We start from the raw sequence: 19072 nt of genomic DNA on the forward strand, positions 1-19072 counted from the left end.
GGTCACAATTTGTTTATCATTGTATTTTGTGCCAAGCATGCTTAGGTTGTTGAAGATCTTGGAGAGTCTTTCAAGAGCTTCTTCAATGCTCTCTTCATCTTTCATTTTAAAATTTTCCCATTCATGAACCAACATAAATACCTTTAATTCTTTAACGTGGTCGGTTCCTTCGTAAGTGATTTGGAGTTTATCCCAAATCTCTTTAGTGGTTTCACATGTAGAGATCTTCATATAATCATGCTCGTTCAGTGCACAATGAATGAAGTTGATGGCTTTATCATTCATTGCCACTTTCTTCCAATCATCGTCACTATATTCATCTTCTCCTTTCGGTACTTGCTTTGAGACGGAGACTTCTCCTTCTTTAGCGCTTGTTGTCTTTGTTGGAATGTGATTTCCATTCTCAATCACTTTCCAAATTCTCACATCTTGAGAACGGATCCAAATTCTCATCTTATTTTTCCAATAAGAGTAATTTGTTCCGCTAAAAAGAGGAGGTCTAGCGGTTGAGTTACCTTCACTAGTGTTGTTGTTGTTAAAGCTTGTGCTTGCCATGATCTTTTCCCTTAAACGGTTAAGTCTTTCAAAGGGTTAAGCTCTGATGCCACTTGTAGAACCTATGCACAATTACTCAAGAGGGGGGGTGAATTGAGTATTGCAACAACAATGAATCTTTTTGCGAAAGTTAAAGACAATATACAAAAGTGTTATTGTACTAGTATTTTTCCAAGAGCTTAACTCAATTGCTAAGCATTTATAAGGAGCTTTTACTTTCCAATAGACACCAACTCAAATAAATTGATCAAGCTTTTCACCAATCGGACTTAAGCTATTCCTTAAGTACTTACGAAGCTACTTTTCGATCACAATTTATTTGCTCAAAGGTAAAAGACAATAATATTGAAGAGATGAGTTTGGAGAGATGCAAACGCTATTTAGAGTGGTTCGGCACAATCCTTGTCCTACGTCCACTTTCTTTCTCAATCGCTATTGAGAAGTTCCACTATTGCCAAGCTTCAAGGTGCTCGCGCAAAACCTTTTACAATCCGAGTCCTTAGTTTCTAACACCTCACGGTATATGATCACCACTCGTATACTAACCCACTCCACTTAAAGATACCTTCTCTAAGATTTGCCTTGAGTACTTAGTATACTTCTTTGGTATCCTCACCGACTATAGTGTTTATAACTCTTGACTCAACCTTGGAGATCACACTCCAATTTACAAAGTGTACAAGAAAACAATTCTCAAAGAATTGTTGAGATGAAATGAGTACTCTCTAGAAGAGTGTATGATTACAAGTTTAGCACTATTGAACCAATTGATATTGCTCTCTCAAATTGTGTATTATAACACCTTAAAAATGTGTAGAATGAAAGAATATGAACAAGATAGTTTGCAAATACTCACGTATATGAAATAAGGCTTCAATCCATCTATTTATAGACTCCCCAAACCTTAGAAACGTTGGGGAGTTAATGGGATGGAGCCTTTTTGTCAAAACTAGCCGTTTTTTATGTTTTTGAATCATTTGCATCGATGCATAACACTTTGCATCGATGCAAATGTGTCTTTGAAGCTGAAATTTGAATTTTCAGCTAGGTTGCATCGATGCAAACATCTTTGCATCGATGCAACAAGTCGTCGCATGCTTTGCATCGATGCAAGATGAGTGTGCATCGATGCAAACCTTAAAGAATGGCTTAAAATCACTTCAAAATACTTAGGATTGATCTCAAACTTGTTGGAGTCAATTCCTATGCTTTTGTACCTTTGAAAACAAGTTTTAAACCATTTGGCTAGCATCGAATTGCAAGATGTGCATATGATATGATAATCAAAACATTTTGTGAGTGTGTGTTGAGAGATTTAGCAATTGGTTCTTAACAAGAAGTTACCTAAGTTCTAAGACACTATACTTGTCTTCAAATGTTGTGGACTTGAGTTTCTTGTTGTTGTTGTGTTGCTTTCAACTCTTCATTCCTCAACGTTGAATGTTGGTTGATCTTCCAACATGCTTGTTCATTCAAGTTGTTTGTTGGTTTGTCTTTCATGTCGTTTGTTGGTTTGTCATTCATCAAAACCTACGAATACAAACTTCGCATACAAGCAACATGATTTACACATATTAGGTAGTTTACAATTGCAGATTAGAACGTTGATTTTAGCTTTGGTAGCTAGATTTTCTTTACATTTTTTTTCTATTCCGGAATTGCAACTTGATGAAGGCATTGATCATGATGAGTGATTGGGCTGAAGACTAGCTAAAGTGCTAAGTTTGGTGTAGCCTCTCACCCACTTAATCTAGGCTTACAGACAATTTATATCTTAATTTGAAGAGTAAGCCCAAAGATTAAGTTTGGTGTGGCCACCACCAAGAATCATCTAGCAGCCCAAGTCACCCAATTTGAAAGCACTTAATGCTTTGGGTAAAAACATGAATGTGGTTTAATGAGTTCAGAGGAATTGGAATCAAAAGAGAATGAAAAGATTTATGTTATTCCACTCTTATGAACACATTAAATACACAATGATAAAACCAATTTATTAAGATGCCAAAGAATTAAGTTTGGTGTCCCAAGGGACACCTATCAGTTGCAATCCAATTCACTTTTGATGAGAAGGAATGTGAAAGGGTTCTTTTGTCATTACTAATGGGTTCAGTTTTATTTTAGGAGAGAAGATAGGGCCCACATGGTAAACAACTCACAAAGCAAGGAAGTCAAAGTGTACTTACACTTTGGAACTCAACACACGCAGAAGACACGGTGAGAAAAGAGTTGGCGCCTCTTCCCACGCTAGGCGCCACTCCCCAAGTGGGAAAACATTTACTTTTTTTATTTCCCTCCCTTCCCACCACAACATTCACCCATTATAAAAGCCTCACCTCACCATCTTCTATCCCACTTCAACAACCCCAATCACAAACGAAGAGCATACAACCCCTTCCTTTCTCTTTTCATCCTTTACCATCTCCTTCCCTACTTTCTTTCTTTCTTTTTTTTCTTGATTGGGACAATCAAGTCCTAAGTTTGGTATTGGAGAAAAACCTTGTTTTGCTTGTTCTTTCTTGCAACTCCATTTCACTTTCAAACACACTCTCTCAAACTCATGGCACCACCAAAAAGCTCAGCCTCAAAGAAAAGAAAAGTCAAAGAACCAACCTCTGGGTCCTCAAGCTCCTTCAATGACTACAAGTTCCTCTCCACGTTCAACCAAAACCAATTCTATGGTTGGGTAAATGAGAGGGAGATCATTCCAGAAGTTGGGTTCCAATTAGGGAGGAACGAGCACATTGAAATCAACATTGAGATCAACAATAGAGGTTGGTCACTTCTATGCAACCCACCAAGGAAAGTGGTAGAGAGCTTGGTGAGGGAATTCTATGCCAACGCAGTGCCTCAACCAGGGAAACAATATGGCTACATTAGCTATGTAAGGGGAAAGTCCATTGACTACAGTCCCTCTAGCATAGAAAGGATGCTAATGGTAAAGAAGACAAGCTCCACTCGGAGCTATGAAGAAAGAATGAAGCAGCAAGACCCTGGGTTTGATGAGATCCTAAATGAGATTTGTGTGATGCATGTGCGTTGGATCAATGACAAAGATGGGGTACCTAATCAATTGAGGAGAAAAGATTTGAGCCCCCAAGCTAGAGGGTGGCTAGAATTTGTGAGGAGGTCCCTAATCCCCACATCCAACACTTCAGAGGTGACCAAGGAGAGAGCTGTACTCATCTACTGCATCATGAAAGGAGAGAACATCAACGTGGGGGAGATGATTGCCAACAACATCAACAAAGTGCTGAAGAGCACCAGTGACAACACAAGGTTGGCATTCCCCAGCATTATACAAAGGCGATGTGATGAGGCTGGAGTTGAAAAGATTATTGATGAAGTGCTTGTGAAGCAAGACAAGTTCATAACTGCCAAAAAGATGGCAAAGGTGGTAGCTGTGCACCCACTCCACAGGGACAGAGAACAAAGAGCTTAGGCCCATGGACAACAACAACAACAAGAAGAAGAGGAGGTAGAAGAGCAACCTCAATTCCTGGCACTTCCACCACCACCACAATATCAATATCAGCAATTTTTAGAGGGATTCAACTGGGAGCAACTGCAAGGAGGTCTACACCACACCACTTGAGGGAAGATGTCAATCAATTCAAGGAAACTCAACAACAACAATGGAGCCAAGTCAACCACAACATCCAACAACTCCAAGGGAATTGGGAGCATATAAGGAAGGAGCAGCAAGAACAATTTGACTGGGGAGAGGTGCAAAGTGCACTAGACAAAATAGTGGAGCAAGGCAAATGGAAACAGAGGAACCTGGCTGAATTCAGACATCTCTATGATGCCAGAACCATATCCAGGAGGCAGTATGACATTAACACACAAGCGAAGCTGAATCACTTATGTAACGCCGTGGCCGCTCTGAACCCAGGATACCCAACCTTCATGCAAGGAATGGAAGAACTAAGTTCAAGACAAGAAGAAATCCTAGCCAAACATAAGGAGGATGAAAGGAAATGCATGAGGAGGGCAGGATTTTGGAAACCCAAGGATGCCAAAACACAAGAAGGTTCCTCCAAGCCAGATGAAGGTGGCTCTTCCCCTCCAAGAAGAAAGACAAAGGGAAGAGGCCAATGAACTAAAGATGAAGCTACTCAAGGTTGTTGAGTCCCATGGTTGACACTTTCCAATTTCTGAATTCTTGTTTAAGTTTTTGCTTTATTTACTTTTTGAATGAATAATCATGCTAGGATAGTTTATGTTTTATGCATAGTTTTTAATTCCTATTTGAAAACGTTATGAGTTCTTCTTTTCAAGAAAGAAAATGCCATGTATTTCAAGTCTTCATTCCAACCAAAATAAAAAGAAGAGTTTGTCTCCATAAGAGTCACTGTGAGTTGTGCAAAAAAATGAGAAAGACCAAGGCCAAGATGGATTATGAAACAAACTAAGATATAAGTGACCAAGTGTAAGATCTTGAATGAACTAAAAAAGAAAATGAGTCATGAAAAAGCAACTAGTCCTAGAAGGTATAACTAGGGGAAGGTTAAGGGGTGTTCCTTGAATATCCATAGAACCAAGAGGTAGTAGGCAATAAAGACCCAAGGCTTTGAGCATCAACTACTGAGATAGAAAAAGAAACATTAAAAAGCTCAAAAAAAAAAGAATTAAAGGTCTTAGTAGATGCTTGTGGTGAAGATGTGTCAAGAAGAGACGTGGGCAAGTAAATTCTTAGGGGTGTCTCAACACCTAGTACCCTAAAACCAACTGGTTTGGGAGTTCTAATTGAAAGCTTAAATAAAGGGTTGTCTTGAGACAAAACACTTAGAGTCGTGGTCAAGAAAGTAAAGCAACCCTTACTACCTCAAGGTGACAATCAATAGATAAGACCCCTAAAGCCTATACCTGAAAGAACCCTCAAGGATCCAAGAGTTTTTCATGACATAAAAATATTCATGCATGTGTTGAACACTTAGCCTTACTCTTGGTTGTATTGCAATCACTCAAAGCCAAGGACTCAAGTTATAAAGGTTTACTCACATTGATTTGCTTGGGACAAGCAAAACTTAAGTTTGGTGTTGTGATGACTTGCATCATCTACCCTTCTTTCTTGCATAAAGAAGACCATAAAAGATCATAAATCTCATTTGATCAATACAATTCATGCATTATTTGATGAATATTATGGTACACTACTTTGAGATGAGTTGTGCTGAATTTCAGGTGAAAAAAACATCAAAAATGGGATAAAAGACAAACAAGAAGCTGGGGATGTGAAACTGGCATGACACTTGAAGCAAATGCCACAAAAACGCACTGGCGTGGCACGCCAGGAGCTGGGCGTGGCACGCCAGTAATAAAGTCCAGAGAAGAAGTCCAAGCATACATGTGGGCGTGGCACGCTAGAGACTGGTCGTAGCACGCTGATACAAAATTCCAGAGAGCTACAATGGAGGACACAAAAGGGGCGTGGCACGCCAACTCTCCACCCCAAGAAGAATCTTCACTATGGCGTGCCACTTGGTGTCGAAGGCGTGGCATGCAAGCCCAAAGAAGTCACTTGGGCGTGCCACTTGAGAACCCAGGCGTGGCACGCCAAGCTTGAAGAGTTCACAAGATCATGGGAGTGCCGCTTGAGCAACCAGGCGTGGCACGCCAATGCACAAAGGACTAAAAGCAAGGACTGGGCGTGCCACTTGGTATCGAAGGAGTGGCACGCCAACCTTGGCATTTCACTATGGCTTGCCACTTGAAGTCTGAGGCGTGGCACGCCAACTACTGGAACCAAGACAAGATCGTGGGTGTGGCACGCCAGCCTTTAGGCGTGGCATGCTGGTATAAGTTTCCAGAGAGGATGAAGAAGGCCAATTACATGGATCGTGCCACTTGGTATCGAAGGCGTGGCACGCCATTCACCATTCTTCACTTAGGCGTGCCACTTGAGTAGCCAGGCGTAGCATGCCAGTGTCATTCAGAAGAGAAGCATTGGGGCGTGCCACTTGAGTTTGTGGCGTGTGATAAACCCATATTTTATGATATATTTTGTGCTTAATCTTAGTGATTTATTCAATCCTTCACCCACTTATTCATATTAATTGTATGGTTTTACTTTCCCTTCCATATTATGTGATGTATGTGAAAAACATGTTTCCTATGCTTAAAAATAATTATTTTGATTACCCTTTATTTCCATTCGATGCCGTGATTCGTTTGTTGAGTAGTTTCAGATCTTCTAAGGCAGGAATGACCTAAAGGATGGAAAGAAAACATACAAAATTGGAAGGAAAGCATAAAACAGAGTTTTTGAAGAAACTGGCAGCCACGCGATCCCATGGGCGACGCGGCTGCATGCCAGCGCGAAAAAGACATTAATGCGGCCGCATGACTAACGTGACCGCGCGCCTTGAGCGAAACGCATATGACGCGAATGCATGACTGACGCGACCGCGCGCCTTGAGCGAAACGCATATGACGCGGACGCATGACTGACGCGACCGCGTGACAAGGAAAAACTCCCAATGACGCGACCGCGTGACACACGCGGACGCGTGACAGAGACCACGCACCAGAAATTGCAGAAAACGCTCATAGCGAATTCTGAAGCCCTTTTTGGCCCAAATCCAAGTCCAGAAGGCATAGGCCAGAGGTTATGAAGTGGGGGAATGCATCCATTCAGGGGGACTCTCCAATTAGTTAGTATTCATGAATTAGATGTAGCTTTGAGGGAGGTTCTCTCCTCTCTCTTTAGGATTAGGATTTAGATTTAGGATTTTATTCGCTTTCCGGATTATCTCTTTACCAGGTTCAATATTCCTTTTTATTATGTTCTCAATTTAATTATGAATTCTTCTATGTTACAGATTACTCTTTGAATTAATGTTATTTGAGGTATTTCAGTTTAATATTGCTTTCTTTTATTTATGTTACTTTTATCCCCAATCTGAAGACATTTTTATTCCAGTAGATTTACTTTTCCCCTTTCGGGCTTGGTTAAGAAATCAGTAACTCAGGAGTTATCAAACTCAAACATGATTGATAATCGTTATCTTTGCTAATTGAATTGAACTTTAATAATCCCAATCTTTCCTTAGGGATTAACTAGGATTTGAGGATCTAACTAATTAGTCACTTGACCTTCCCTTGCTCTAGCAAAGGTTAACTAAGTAGAATTAAGATTCAATTTTCATCATCATTGATAAGGATAACTAGGATAGGACTTCTAATTTCTCATACCTTGCCAAAAGTGTGTTTTACAGTTATTTATTTAAATTACAGTCTTTTACTTACTTTAATTGCAATTTAAATTACTTGTTCCTCACCTTCGAAACCCCAATTTACAATCTTCATAACCAATAATAAGAACATACTTCCCTGCAGTTCCTTGAGAAGACGACCCGAGGTTTGAATACTTCGGTTATCAATTTATTTAGGGGTTTGTTACTTGTGACAACCAAAACGTTTGTAAGAAAGGTTGATTGCTTGGTTTAGTAACTATACTTGCAACGAGAGTTAACTATAACTTCTAAACCATCAATCTTCGGTTCTTTCAAAATGGCGCCGTTGCTGGGGAATCGCAATCGTATGCCTTATTATTGGTTATTGTAAATATTTTTCTCTTACGTGTTTATTTGTTTTTATTTTCTTCTTTTATCTTCATTAGCTACTATGAATTCTCACCCCTCTCGCTTTGAGTTTGGTTCTAATATTGTTGAAAGGAATGAAAGTTATAACAGGAACATGCATCAAGATCAGAGCAATCAAAGATGGATGGAGCCAAGAGGATCTGATCAACCCTTTAGGCAGTAAGACCCTCCAAGATATCATGGCCAAAGACCATTCTGCAATGCATACCAAGGCAATAGACATGGTGGACAACCTCGTAGTTACGAACAAGCCCCACCCTATGCTTATAGGCCATCCTCTCAACACAACTTTGAACCACCACACTCACAAGCTCCTCTTCACCATTCGCCACCATATCATCCTCATTTATCCCGATTCCAATCCAATTACTCCCAAACACCACCATTTCCCAATGTACCACGTCCAAATCCATCACCCCGAGAATCAGAAGTTCGCCTCAAGGAAACAGTAGATCAATTTCAAACAACCCTTCATCAACTGGAGCAAGAAATAAGTCAATTATCTTCTAGACGTTCGAACATTCAAGGACCCTCCACAGCCCCATGTGGACAATCTAACGAAGAGCGTAGCATGAAGGAGATACTAGAAACTCCAGTGGACAAGACAGAGCATGGCTTCATACTAGAACAAGTAGAGGAAGCTGTCATTATACAAGAAGAAGAGTTGGTTGAAGACTTAGGAGACGCTGAACTTCCATGGGAATCCAGAGTTGTGGAGAACTCTGTCAAGGACGTTACAACTGATGCTAAGGAGGATAGTACACAACCCCCAGAGCAAGTCTTTTATGAAGAACTAGACGGAATAATCCAAGAAGCAAGTTTCCTTGATGATGACAGTCACAAGTCAAGTTCTCCTAGTAATGAACTTGCATCCGCAAGTGAATTCTCTGAGATCGAAGAACCTTCCCCAAGTGAATACGAAGATGATACGGAGGTAGATTTCTCCCAACCTCCTGCTTATGATTTGAGTGATGAGGAAGACATAGAAGACTTTGATCAGGAAGAAGTTGTATTTGAAGAATTCTGCAAAGAAGTGGAGAAATTCACAGAAGAGCACAAGGGAATAGAGCTCACAGAACCACTGGAAACACCTATCCCAAGGCCATTACCACCCAATACAAGCTTCAAGTGGGTACAATCCTTAACCTTTAGCTTTATTTTTCCAATTGAATACGGTTTGCTTGAAACAGATGGCCAGCTTAGAGCTATCTGTGGCTTTAAGAGTAAAAGGGAAATGGCTCGTACTCAGAGCTGGTGCACAAGGTTCAATAAGGTTCCACGCTTCAACTTGAAGTGCACGGATTGGCATCATAATCAATCGAATGGATCTCAGAAAATTTTTGGTTATTCTGGTGAGAATCTAATTTCTAAACCGCCCAGATGGAAAAATATAGATCAAGACAAAGGCGGATTTAAAAGCCAAGTTTGGGATCCTGGAATCTATTCTGACACTCGTCACCCCGGGAGCCTGAGAATCTATTTGAAGCTGCTCAGAAGCTTTACATGCCTAGTTTGGGACCCCGGAGGCTATTGGCATTCCAAGCATTGGTGGAGATTTCTGGATGAATTTAAGCATAAGCCACCATAACAGGAAGCTCATCCAATGTCCAACTTAAGGACTTTAACTAAAAGTGCTAGGTGGGAGACAACCCACCATGGTATGATCGTTCCTTTTTCATTTTTTATTTAGTTTTACTTGTTTTCAAGTTTTCTTTTATTTTATTATATTAAACCTGGAGTTTTGCATAGCCTTCATATTAAGCATTGCATTCTGCATACTGCAACAAAAAAAAAGGGTTTGCGACGTGACCGCATCATTCATGCGATCGCGTCAAGTTGCGAAAACACTCCCCACGCGTCCGCATCATTCATACGGCCGCGTGATCTGGAGATCGGTGTAAACATCCAATGTCCAGAAAGTTAAGCTGGAATCGTGCGGCTACTGTGCATTTCGCACAAACGACCCACGCGGTCGCGTCCCTGACGCGATCGCGTCGCATGGATTGCACAACACCCCAAAAGGAGACAGAGAGTTGCGCTGAAACGACGCTGGAATCGTGCGTTTAGCACAATTTCCAGTGACGGGATCGCATGCCTCAGGCGATCGCGTCATTCACTCCTCGATCCATTCCATGCGACCGCGTGCCCCACGCGATCGCGTCAACCACCATTTCAGCCCAACCACGCGACCGCGTACCCCACGCGATCGCGTGGATTCAAATTCCATAACCCCCCCAGTCACGCGAACCCTACCATTCGCGCCCCCCCCCCCCCAACCCCTTCCTCCTTCCCCTTCTTTCTTCTTCTTCCTTCTTCCTCCTCCCTCCACCGCCACTGCCCCCCTCCGCGATCACCACCCCACCGCGCCGCCATCACCGCCGCGCCCCCATCCGCCACCCACGCCCCCCTTCCCTTCCTTCCCTTTCCCCCTACCCCCATTACCCTTCCTGAAGCCCCTGCCTCCAAACAGTACCCGCCGCCGCCGCGCCGGACGCCGCCACCACCATCCCCAGCCACCTCTCTACCCCACTTTTCTTTCCTGCACTTCCCAGGTTCCGCTTAACGCCACCCTTCTATCATTCGTAGTTAACTCTATATTTTTTCTGATTTTGTTCATCATTAGCCTAGTTAGAGATGCATGTTGTAGTGGATTTTAGGTTGTTAGGTAGCCTAGGATGTGGTTAGTGGATTTAGGCCTGATTAATTGCGCTGTTCGTGTTTCTTGTTTTCTACTTTTCGTAATTCTGCTGTTACTATTAGTATTGTTCATATGCTGTAATTTCTTGTTTCATGCTGCTCTTTACACTGCTTTTCCATGTTCATATTCCTTATATGTAACTGCAGCTATATTTTTAACTCATATGAACTCTTATGACTACTGTTTATTTTCCGGGACAATCCAATTTTAGTCGGAATGTTGCCCAATTTTCTGTAAAACTGTTCTGCTTTCATTCATGTTTTGGTTTTAGCACTTTTAAATTCTGCTTCACTCTTCTTTTACCAAACCAATTCATGAATGCCAGGGCAAGCTTTCTTATCCTTTTTGATTTCCTGGTTCTTAATCTGCATTTTTGATGTTTAGATTCCAATTTTTGCTATTTCTATATCTATCTGAATCATCATCAACTTAATTTCCTTGTTTGGATATGAGTTACCTATAACTTCTATTTGTGAATGCCTATTACTTGGAATATTATCATTATGCCACTTACTTTACACCACTTTTTACTACCTCACTATTTTAACTTCCTAAACTCTTTTTCAATTCTAACCAACCTAACCTTTCCAAACATCTCTTCTGTTTTTTCACTTTCTTTTAACTTTCTAACCTAGGCTTTATGATAATGTTTTTTTTAATTAACATGAATTCAATTACATTTTGGGTTGTGCCATTTTTCGTCTCAGTATTCTAAATCTTATACAATCCTTAATGCAAATTTACTTAACTCATTTTCCTAATTCTATTCCTCCTTTGCAACTTTGTGTTTCTTTTGCTTATTTGCCTATTTGTTTTCCTGTTTTTATTATATCCTAGTTTTCTGTTTTTCAGGATATCTGCCAGCCAAAGAAAAGGAAAAGCAAAGGCAACTACTGGCAAACGTAAAAGAGGAGAATCCTCCATGTCCATCCTGGATATCATGCACGATGACTCCTGGCGGGAGAAAAACTTTACCCCGCAGGAGAAGGCCGACCAGCTACTCCCTGCTACTGATCCAGTAAAGTTTGCAAACCGATACTGTGAGCTAAAATATCCGGTGTTTGCAACCTCCAGGAACCTGTACCTGGAGAGGACTTTGAAAATCCCAGAAGAACTCCAGCGATACACCTCTGATCAAATCAAACAAAGAGGCTGGTTCTTCTTGGAAAGAAACCTGACTAAAGTCAATGCATCTTGGGTAAGGAAATTTTACTGCAATTACTTCAAGACTTCTCTAGATGCAGTGAACCTAAGAGGGAAGCAGATTCTGGTCACTAAAGAGGCCATAGAGGATGCTCTGAAGCTTCTGCCTAAAACCGATCAGCTGGATGGTTATCAAAAGGCTGAGGAGGACATGCGCTTCATGAGATTTGACTGGGATGCAGTCAAGGCCAGGATAGCACTTGACCCGACCGTTCCATGGATCATGGGTCAGAACACCACCATGCCTAAGGGAATCAAACGGATTTACTTAAATGATGAGGCTCGGCTATGGCACTAGATCCTGAGCAATTTTGTCATGCCGAGTACCCATGAGACAGAGATCCCTGCCGCTATGATCACCCTCCTATGGTGTGTGATGGAGGGTAAGGACCTGTACTTGCCACGCTTTATCCGATACTATATAGCCAGGGTCCACGTCCGAGGCACTCTACCCTTTCCTTATCTGATTACACAGCTAGGCCGTCGAGCTGACGTGCCTTGGGAGGATGCTGATGAGAAGCCACCTGCTGCAGAATGCAAGAAGATTATCCCTCACAGTAGGAACTTTTTGGCTTTGGGCTACAGACCTCCATTCCTCACTGCTACTGCTGAGACAGCCACACCATCTGTCGGCCCCTCTTCCTCCACAGCTACCCCAGCCACCCCTGCTACCACTACTGCACCTCCACCTGCCTCAGAGCCAGTTTATCACCTAGTGCACCGCCTGTTTCGGCGGCTCGACCAGATGGAGCGTCACAACAAGCGACGCTATGAGCACCTGAAGCTGATGATCCGATCTGGCGGCGACATTCCCTCAGAGCCTGACACACCATCTGAGGAGGAGGCGGATGATCACGAGGCAGAGACCCATCCACAAAGCGAGGCTGCGCAGGCAAGCACAGAGCAGGCTACATCACATCAGGAGGCTCCGCCTCAGATTCAGGCTGTAGACCTAGAGATCCCTATCCAATCAGCACCTCCTCTGCAGCAGGCAGATCCTCAGACCACCACCACAGAGACTCCTGCTACCCACCCTTCCAGTGATGACACCCCTTCACACCCTGCTTGAGTGAGCATCAGGGATGATGCTTCATTTTAAGTGTGGGGAGATCGCCATCTCTGGCGTATTTTTTTGGTGAACCACTACAGACTCTTTCATTTTATTTTGCTATTTTTCTATATTTTTCTCTTTATTTTTATTTTTATTTTCTCAATACTTATACATTGCTATTTTCATGTATTTCTACTCTATTTCTGCATTTTGCATTTTTAGTTCATATTTTAACCATTTAGTTTAGTTGCAATTCTAACTTATTAGTTATAGAAATTGTGGATTAATTAGTATAGTTTACCCTTTTTAGCATAAGATAGCTTAGTTTAAATTGAAAATATAAAAAGGAAGTAAACTAGAAACTTGGACATAATAGAAATAACCCACACCTTGTATATATAGCATTCCATGTTAGTTAGTTAACAATATTTCATCAAGGAGAAACACAAACTTTAAAGCCATTCAAAATAAATTTTACATTGAGAATAATGGGAACTTTTAATTTTACTTGCATGACATACATAACTGATATATGATTTTTGAATTAGAGAACACACAGCCTGTGAGTTTTGAGCTTAATTGTATGGTTACATTCAAACCATAATATTTTATTCATGTGTGTTCCGCCCTTCTTATTTATTTTGATGTTCTTTACTTTGTTTTAATCTATATGTCCAATTATAGAATAGAAATATATACCAAGAGAGTGATTGAGGCCATTGTTTGATTTTAGCTCACTTATCCCAAATTAGCCTACTGGTGCACGAAATTGTGATCCCTGGTAATGGCTCCAAAAACTTGGTGCTCTAATCTTAATTCATAATTTGTCACAACTTCGATACAACTAACCAGCAAGTGCACTGGGTCCTCTAAGTAATAAAACCTTACGTGAGTAAGGGTCGATCCCAAGGATATTGTTGGTATGAAGCAAGCTATGGTCATCTTGTAAATCTCAGTCAGGCGGATATCAAATGGTTATGGAGTTTTCGAATAATAATAATAAATAAATAGAAAATAAAGATAGAAAAACTTATGTAAATCATTGGTGAGAATTTCAGATAAGCGTATAGAGATGCTTTCGTTCCTCTGAACCTCTGCTTTCCTGCTGTCTTCACCCAATCATTCCTACTCCTTTCCATGGCAAGCTTTCTGTAAGGCATCACCGTTGTCAATGGCTACATCCCATCCTCTCTGTGAAAAAGGTCCAAATGCTCTGTCCCGGCACGGCTAATCATCTGGAGGTTCTCGATCATACTGGAATAGGATTCACCATCCTTTTGCGTCTGTCACTATGCCCAGCACTCGCGAGTTTGAGGTTCGTCACAGCCATCCCTTCCTAGATCCTACTCGGAATACCACAGACAAGGTTTAGACTTTTCGGATCTCAGGAATGGCCATCCATGGGTTCTAACTTATACCACGAAGATTCTAATATCTCGGACTCGGTCCTCTGTATTAGATATCTAAGAGATACTCATTCTAGCTTGTTTGCATGTAGAACGGAAGTGTTTGTCAGGCACGCGTTCATAAGTGAGAATGATGATGAGCGTCACATAATCATCACATTCATCATGTTCTTGGGTGCGAATGGATATCTTAGAAGCGGAATAAGTTGAATTGAATATAAAACAGTAGTACTTTGCATTAAATCATGAGGAACAGCAGAGCTCCACACCTTAATCTATGGAGTGCAGAAACTCTACCGTTGAAAATACATAAGTGATGAAGGTCCAGGCATGCCCAAATGGCCAGCCTCAATGATCTAAGAACTAAACATCCCAAGATGATCTAATACAATAGTAAAAAGTCCTATTTATACTAAACTAGTTACTAGGGTTTACAGAATTGAGTAAATGATGTAGAAATCCACTTCCGGGGCCCACTTGGTGTGTGCTTGGGCTGAGCTTGAAGTTTACACGTGGAGAGATCATTCTTGGAGTTGAACGCCAAGTTGTAACGTGTTTTGGCATTCAACTCTGGTTCGTGACGTGTTTCTGGCGTTTAACTCCAGACTGCAGCGTAGAACTGGCGTTCAACGCCCTTTTGCGTCATCTAAACTCGGTTAAAGTATGGACTATTATGTATTTCTGGAAAGCCCTGGATGTCTACTTTCCAACGCCGTTGAGAGCGCGCCATTTGGAGTTCTATAGCTCCAGAAAATCCACTTTGAGTGCAGGGAGGTCAGAATCCAACAGCATCAGCAGTCCTTCTTCAACCTCTGAATCTGATTTTTGCTCAAGTCTCTCAATTTCAGCCAGAAAATACTTGAAATCACAGAAAAACACACAAACTCATAGTAAAGTCCAGAAATGTGAATTTAACATAAAAACTAATAAAAACATCCCTAAAAGTAACTAGATCCTACTAAAAACATACTAAAAACAATGCCAAAAAGTGTATAAATTATTCGCTCATCACCTACCTTTTACATCACCCTTGTCAGCCCCCTTGAACCTTTAAACCCCCTCTTATTCTATAAACCACAATACTAGCCTTAAGCAGAAAAACAAAATAAAAATCCCAAGTTGAATCCTTGGTTAGCTTAAGATAGAAAGTGTGTAATTGTTTAAGTGTGGGAAACCTATTGGGAACATAGATGATAAAAACAAAAGGTAGAAAAGTTGAAAAGAATAAAATTACTCAAATAAAAATTTTGGGAAGCATGCTCATGTAAAATCAAATAATTGAATTACCATGTGCAATAAAAAAAATATAAAAAAATATTATTTTTCAGTATTTGAATAAAGGGGATACAAAAGAATTCTCCAAATGCAAAATAAATGCACATGGGACAAAAGTTAAAGTATGAGCATGTAACATCAAAAGTGGGAAAAAGTGGGAAAATAGGTAAAAAAGTTTTGCTTTACAAAGTATGTATGTTAGGTGAGATCTTAGACTAATCAAGGATTCACTTAATTAGCTCACTTAGCCTTATACATATACCTTTACCTTTACCTTGGCCCCATTACAACCTTAATTAAAGACCTCATGACTTTTGCATGCCTATATTCTATAATTGTTAATTGGTTAGATGAAGAACAAAGTTATAGAAAGGAAGGATGAAAAGAAGAATAGAGTGATTAACCCAATAAACACTGAGTGATTAGAGAGTAAACACAAAATCCAGTGAGGGTTCAATAGCTCATTAACATATATCTCTGCTTGAATTATTAATTGTCTTGCAAGTTTATAAAATGTTTTTCTCTCCCATCTCAACTGTAAAAGTGCTTTATCATTATCTAAGGTTTGGCTATATATATATATATATGACAACTTGAGAATGTAAATTAATTCAACTACATGTAAGCTTTATATACAAGTGAATAACAATTAAGAATTGCATGATGCATGTAGGTAGTTGCATTTAGAATAGATTGTATTGCATGAGATTCCACCACTTTAACCTTAACTTACTCTTTATCTTGGACTTAGCATGAGGACATGTTATTGTTTAAGTGTGGGGAGGTTGATAAACCCATATTTTATGATATATTTTGTGCTTAATCTGAGTGATTTATTCAATCCTTCACCCACTTATTCATATTAATTACATGGTTTTACTTTCCCTTCCTTATTATGTGATGTATGTGAAAAACATGTTTTCTATGCTTAAAAATAATTATTTTGATAACCCTTTATTTCCATTCGATGCCGTGATTCGTGTGTTGAGTAGTTTCAGATCTTCTAAGGCAGGAATGACTTAAAGGATGGAAAGGAAACATACAAAATTGGAAGGAAAGCATAAAACGGAGTTTTTGAAGAAACTGGCAGCCACGCGATCGCATGGGCGACGCGGCCACATGCCAGCGCGAAAAGACACTAACGCGGCCGCATGACTGACGCGACCGCGTGACAAGGAAAAACTCCCAATGACACGACCGTGTGACCCACGCGGACGCGTGACAGAGGCCACGCACCAGAAATTATAGAAAACGCTCATAGCAAATTCTGAAGCCCTTTTTGGCCCAAATCCAAGTCTAGAAGGCATAGACCAGAGGTTATGAAGTGGGGGAATGCATCCATTCAGGGAGACTCTCCAATTAGTTAGTATTCATGAATTAGATGTAGCTTTGAGGGAGGTTCTCTCCTCTCTCTTTAGGATTAGGATTTAGATTTAGGATTTTATTCGCTTTCCGGATTATCTCTTTACCAGGTTCAATATTCCTTTTTATTATGTTCTCAATTTAATTATGAATTCTTCTATGTTACAGATTACTCTTTGAATTAATGTTATTTGAGGTATTTCAGTTTAATATTGCTTTCTTTTATTTATGTTACTTTTATCCCCAATCTGAAGACATTTTTATTCCAGTAGATTTACTTTTTCCCTTTCGGTCTTGGTTAAGAAATCAGTAACTCAGGAGTTATCAAACTCAAACATGATTGATAATCGTTATCTTTGCTAATTGAATTGAACTTCAATAATCCCAATCTTTCCTTAGGGATTAACTAGGATTTGAGGATCTAACTAATTAGTCACTTGACCTTCCCTTGCTCTAGCAAAGGTTAACTAAGTGGAATTAAGATTCAATTTTCATCATCATTGATAAGGATAACTAGGATAGGACTTCTAATTTCTCATACCTTGCCGAAAATGTGTTTTACAGTTATTTATTTAAATTACAGTCTTTTACTTACTTTAATTGCAATTTAAATTACTTGTTCCTCACCTTCGAAACCCCAATTTACAATCTTCATAACCAATAATAAGAACATACTTCCATGCAGTTCCTTGAGAAGACGACCCGAGGTTTGAATACTTCGGTTATCAATTTATTTAGGAGTTTGTTACTTGTGACAACCAAAACGTTTGTAAGAAAGGTTGATTGCTTGGTTTAGTAACTATACTTGCAACGAGAGTTAACTATAACTTCTAAACCATCAATCTTCAGTTCTTTCAGCGTGGCACGCCAAACAGAGCAACCACTCACTCACAAGAGGGGCGTGGCACGCCAGACCCTGGGCGTGCCATGCTAGTTCAACTTTCCAGAGAAGCCTAGCCAAGCATAAAGCAAGGGCGTGGCACGCCAGACCTTGGGCGTGGCACGCCAGTACAAGTTTCCAGAGGCAAAGAGAAGTGAGAAAGGCAAGGGGCGTGCCACTTGAGTTCGAAGGCATGGCACGGCAACACAAGAAATCTACTATGGCGTGCCACTTGAGCTCGAAGGCGTGGCACGCCAAGGTTGAAAGAGGGACGAGCGTGCCACTTGAAGGATTAGGCGTGGCACGCCAAACTGGAAATGAGGAGCACGTGACACGTCAGAGGCACGCCAGCCACACGCCAGCTGAGAAGTCATGCTTATTGAGTGTTTTCTTTTCCCTCCAAAATGTAATTTTCCTTTTTCACTTTTGTAATTCTTTTATTTTACTAGGAGTAGTATAAATACCCCCAAGGAGTACTGAAGAAGGGGGTTAAGCAGTCAGTTTTAGATCCACTTTTACACTTCACTTTTGAGTACCTTTTGAGGTATTAGTAGCTAACTTCCCTCTCATTGAGGGAGGGAGCTCTCTTGTACTTGATGGATGAATGATAGTGAAATCCTTCTTCTCTTCATCTTCTCTTTGATTTTCTAGAAGGAATTTCGTTCTTAATGCTTAGTGTTCAATTATCTTGAGAAAGAGATTGAATGCAATTGGGTTTCATGGGAACCTTGGGAAAGGAAACATGAAACCATGCTTGAAATCCCTTCTCACACTTGAGTAGAATCTGGGTTTTGGTGTTTGGATATGTGACATATAATCCTCCCTCTACTTGGACCTATGATGGTGTGTGGTATAATCAGGGACCAAGCATATCTCTCTTCATGAGCAATTAGACCAAGGAATTGGCTATTGACCAAGATCTGAGAGATTGAGTCACCAAGAGATTGGGGCTCAATCAATCATGATTGCCAAGAGGTCAATGAGTTGCATGATTGAAGAGGATATAAGCTAGATTTGATCCAAAGAGACAACATCTCC

At 40.6% G+C, this 19072-nt stretch overlaps 1 pseudogene; it reads left to right on the top strand.

The window, feature by feature from the left end:
• LOC148564326 (uncharacterized) overlaps window positions 1-13129 on the top strand; it is a 47610-nt pseudogene extending 34481 nt beyond the window's left edge.
• The last annotated feature ends 5943 nt before the right edge of the window (window positions 13130-19072 follow it).

Source organism: Arachis ipaensis, chromosome B5 (assembly GCF_059453495.1).
Source record: "Arachis ipaensis isolate K30076 ecotype BB chromosome B5, ASM5945349v1, whole genome shotgun sequence".
Taxonomy (NCBI): Eukaryota; Viridiplantae; Streptophyta; class Magnoliopsida; order Fabales; family Fabaceae; genus Arachis; species Arachis ipaensis.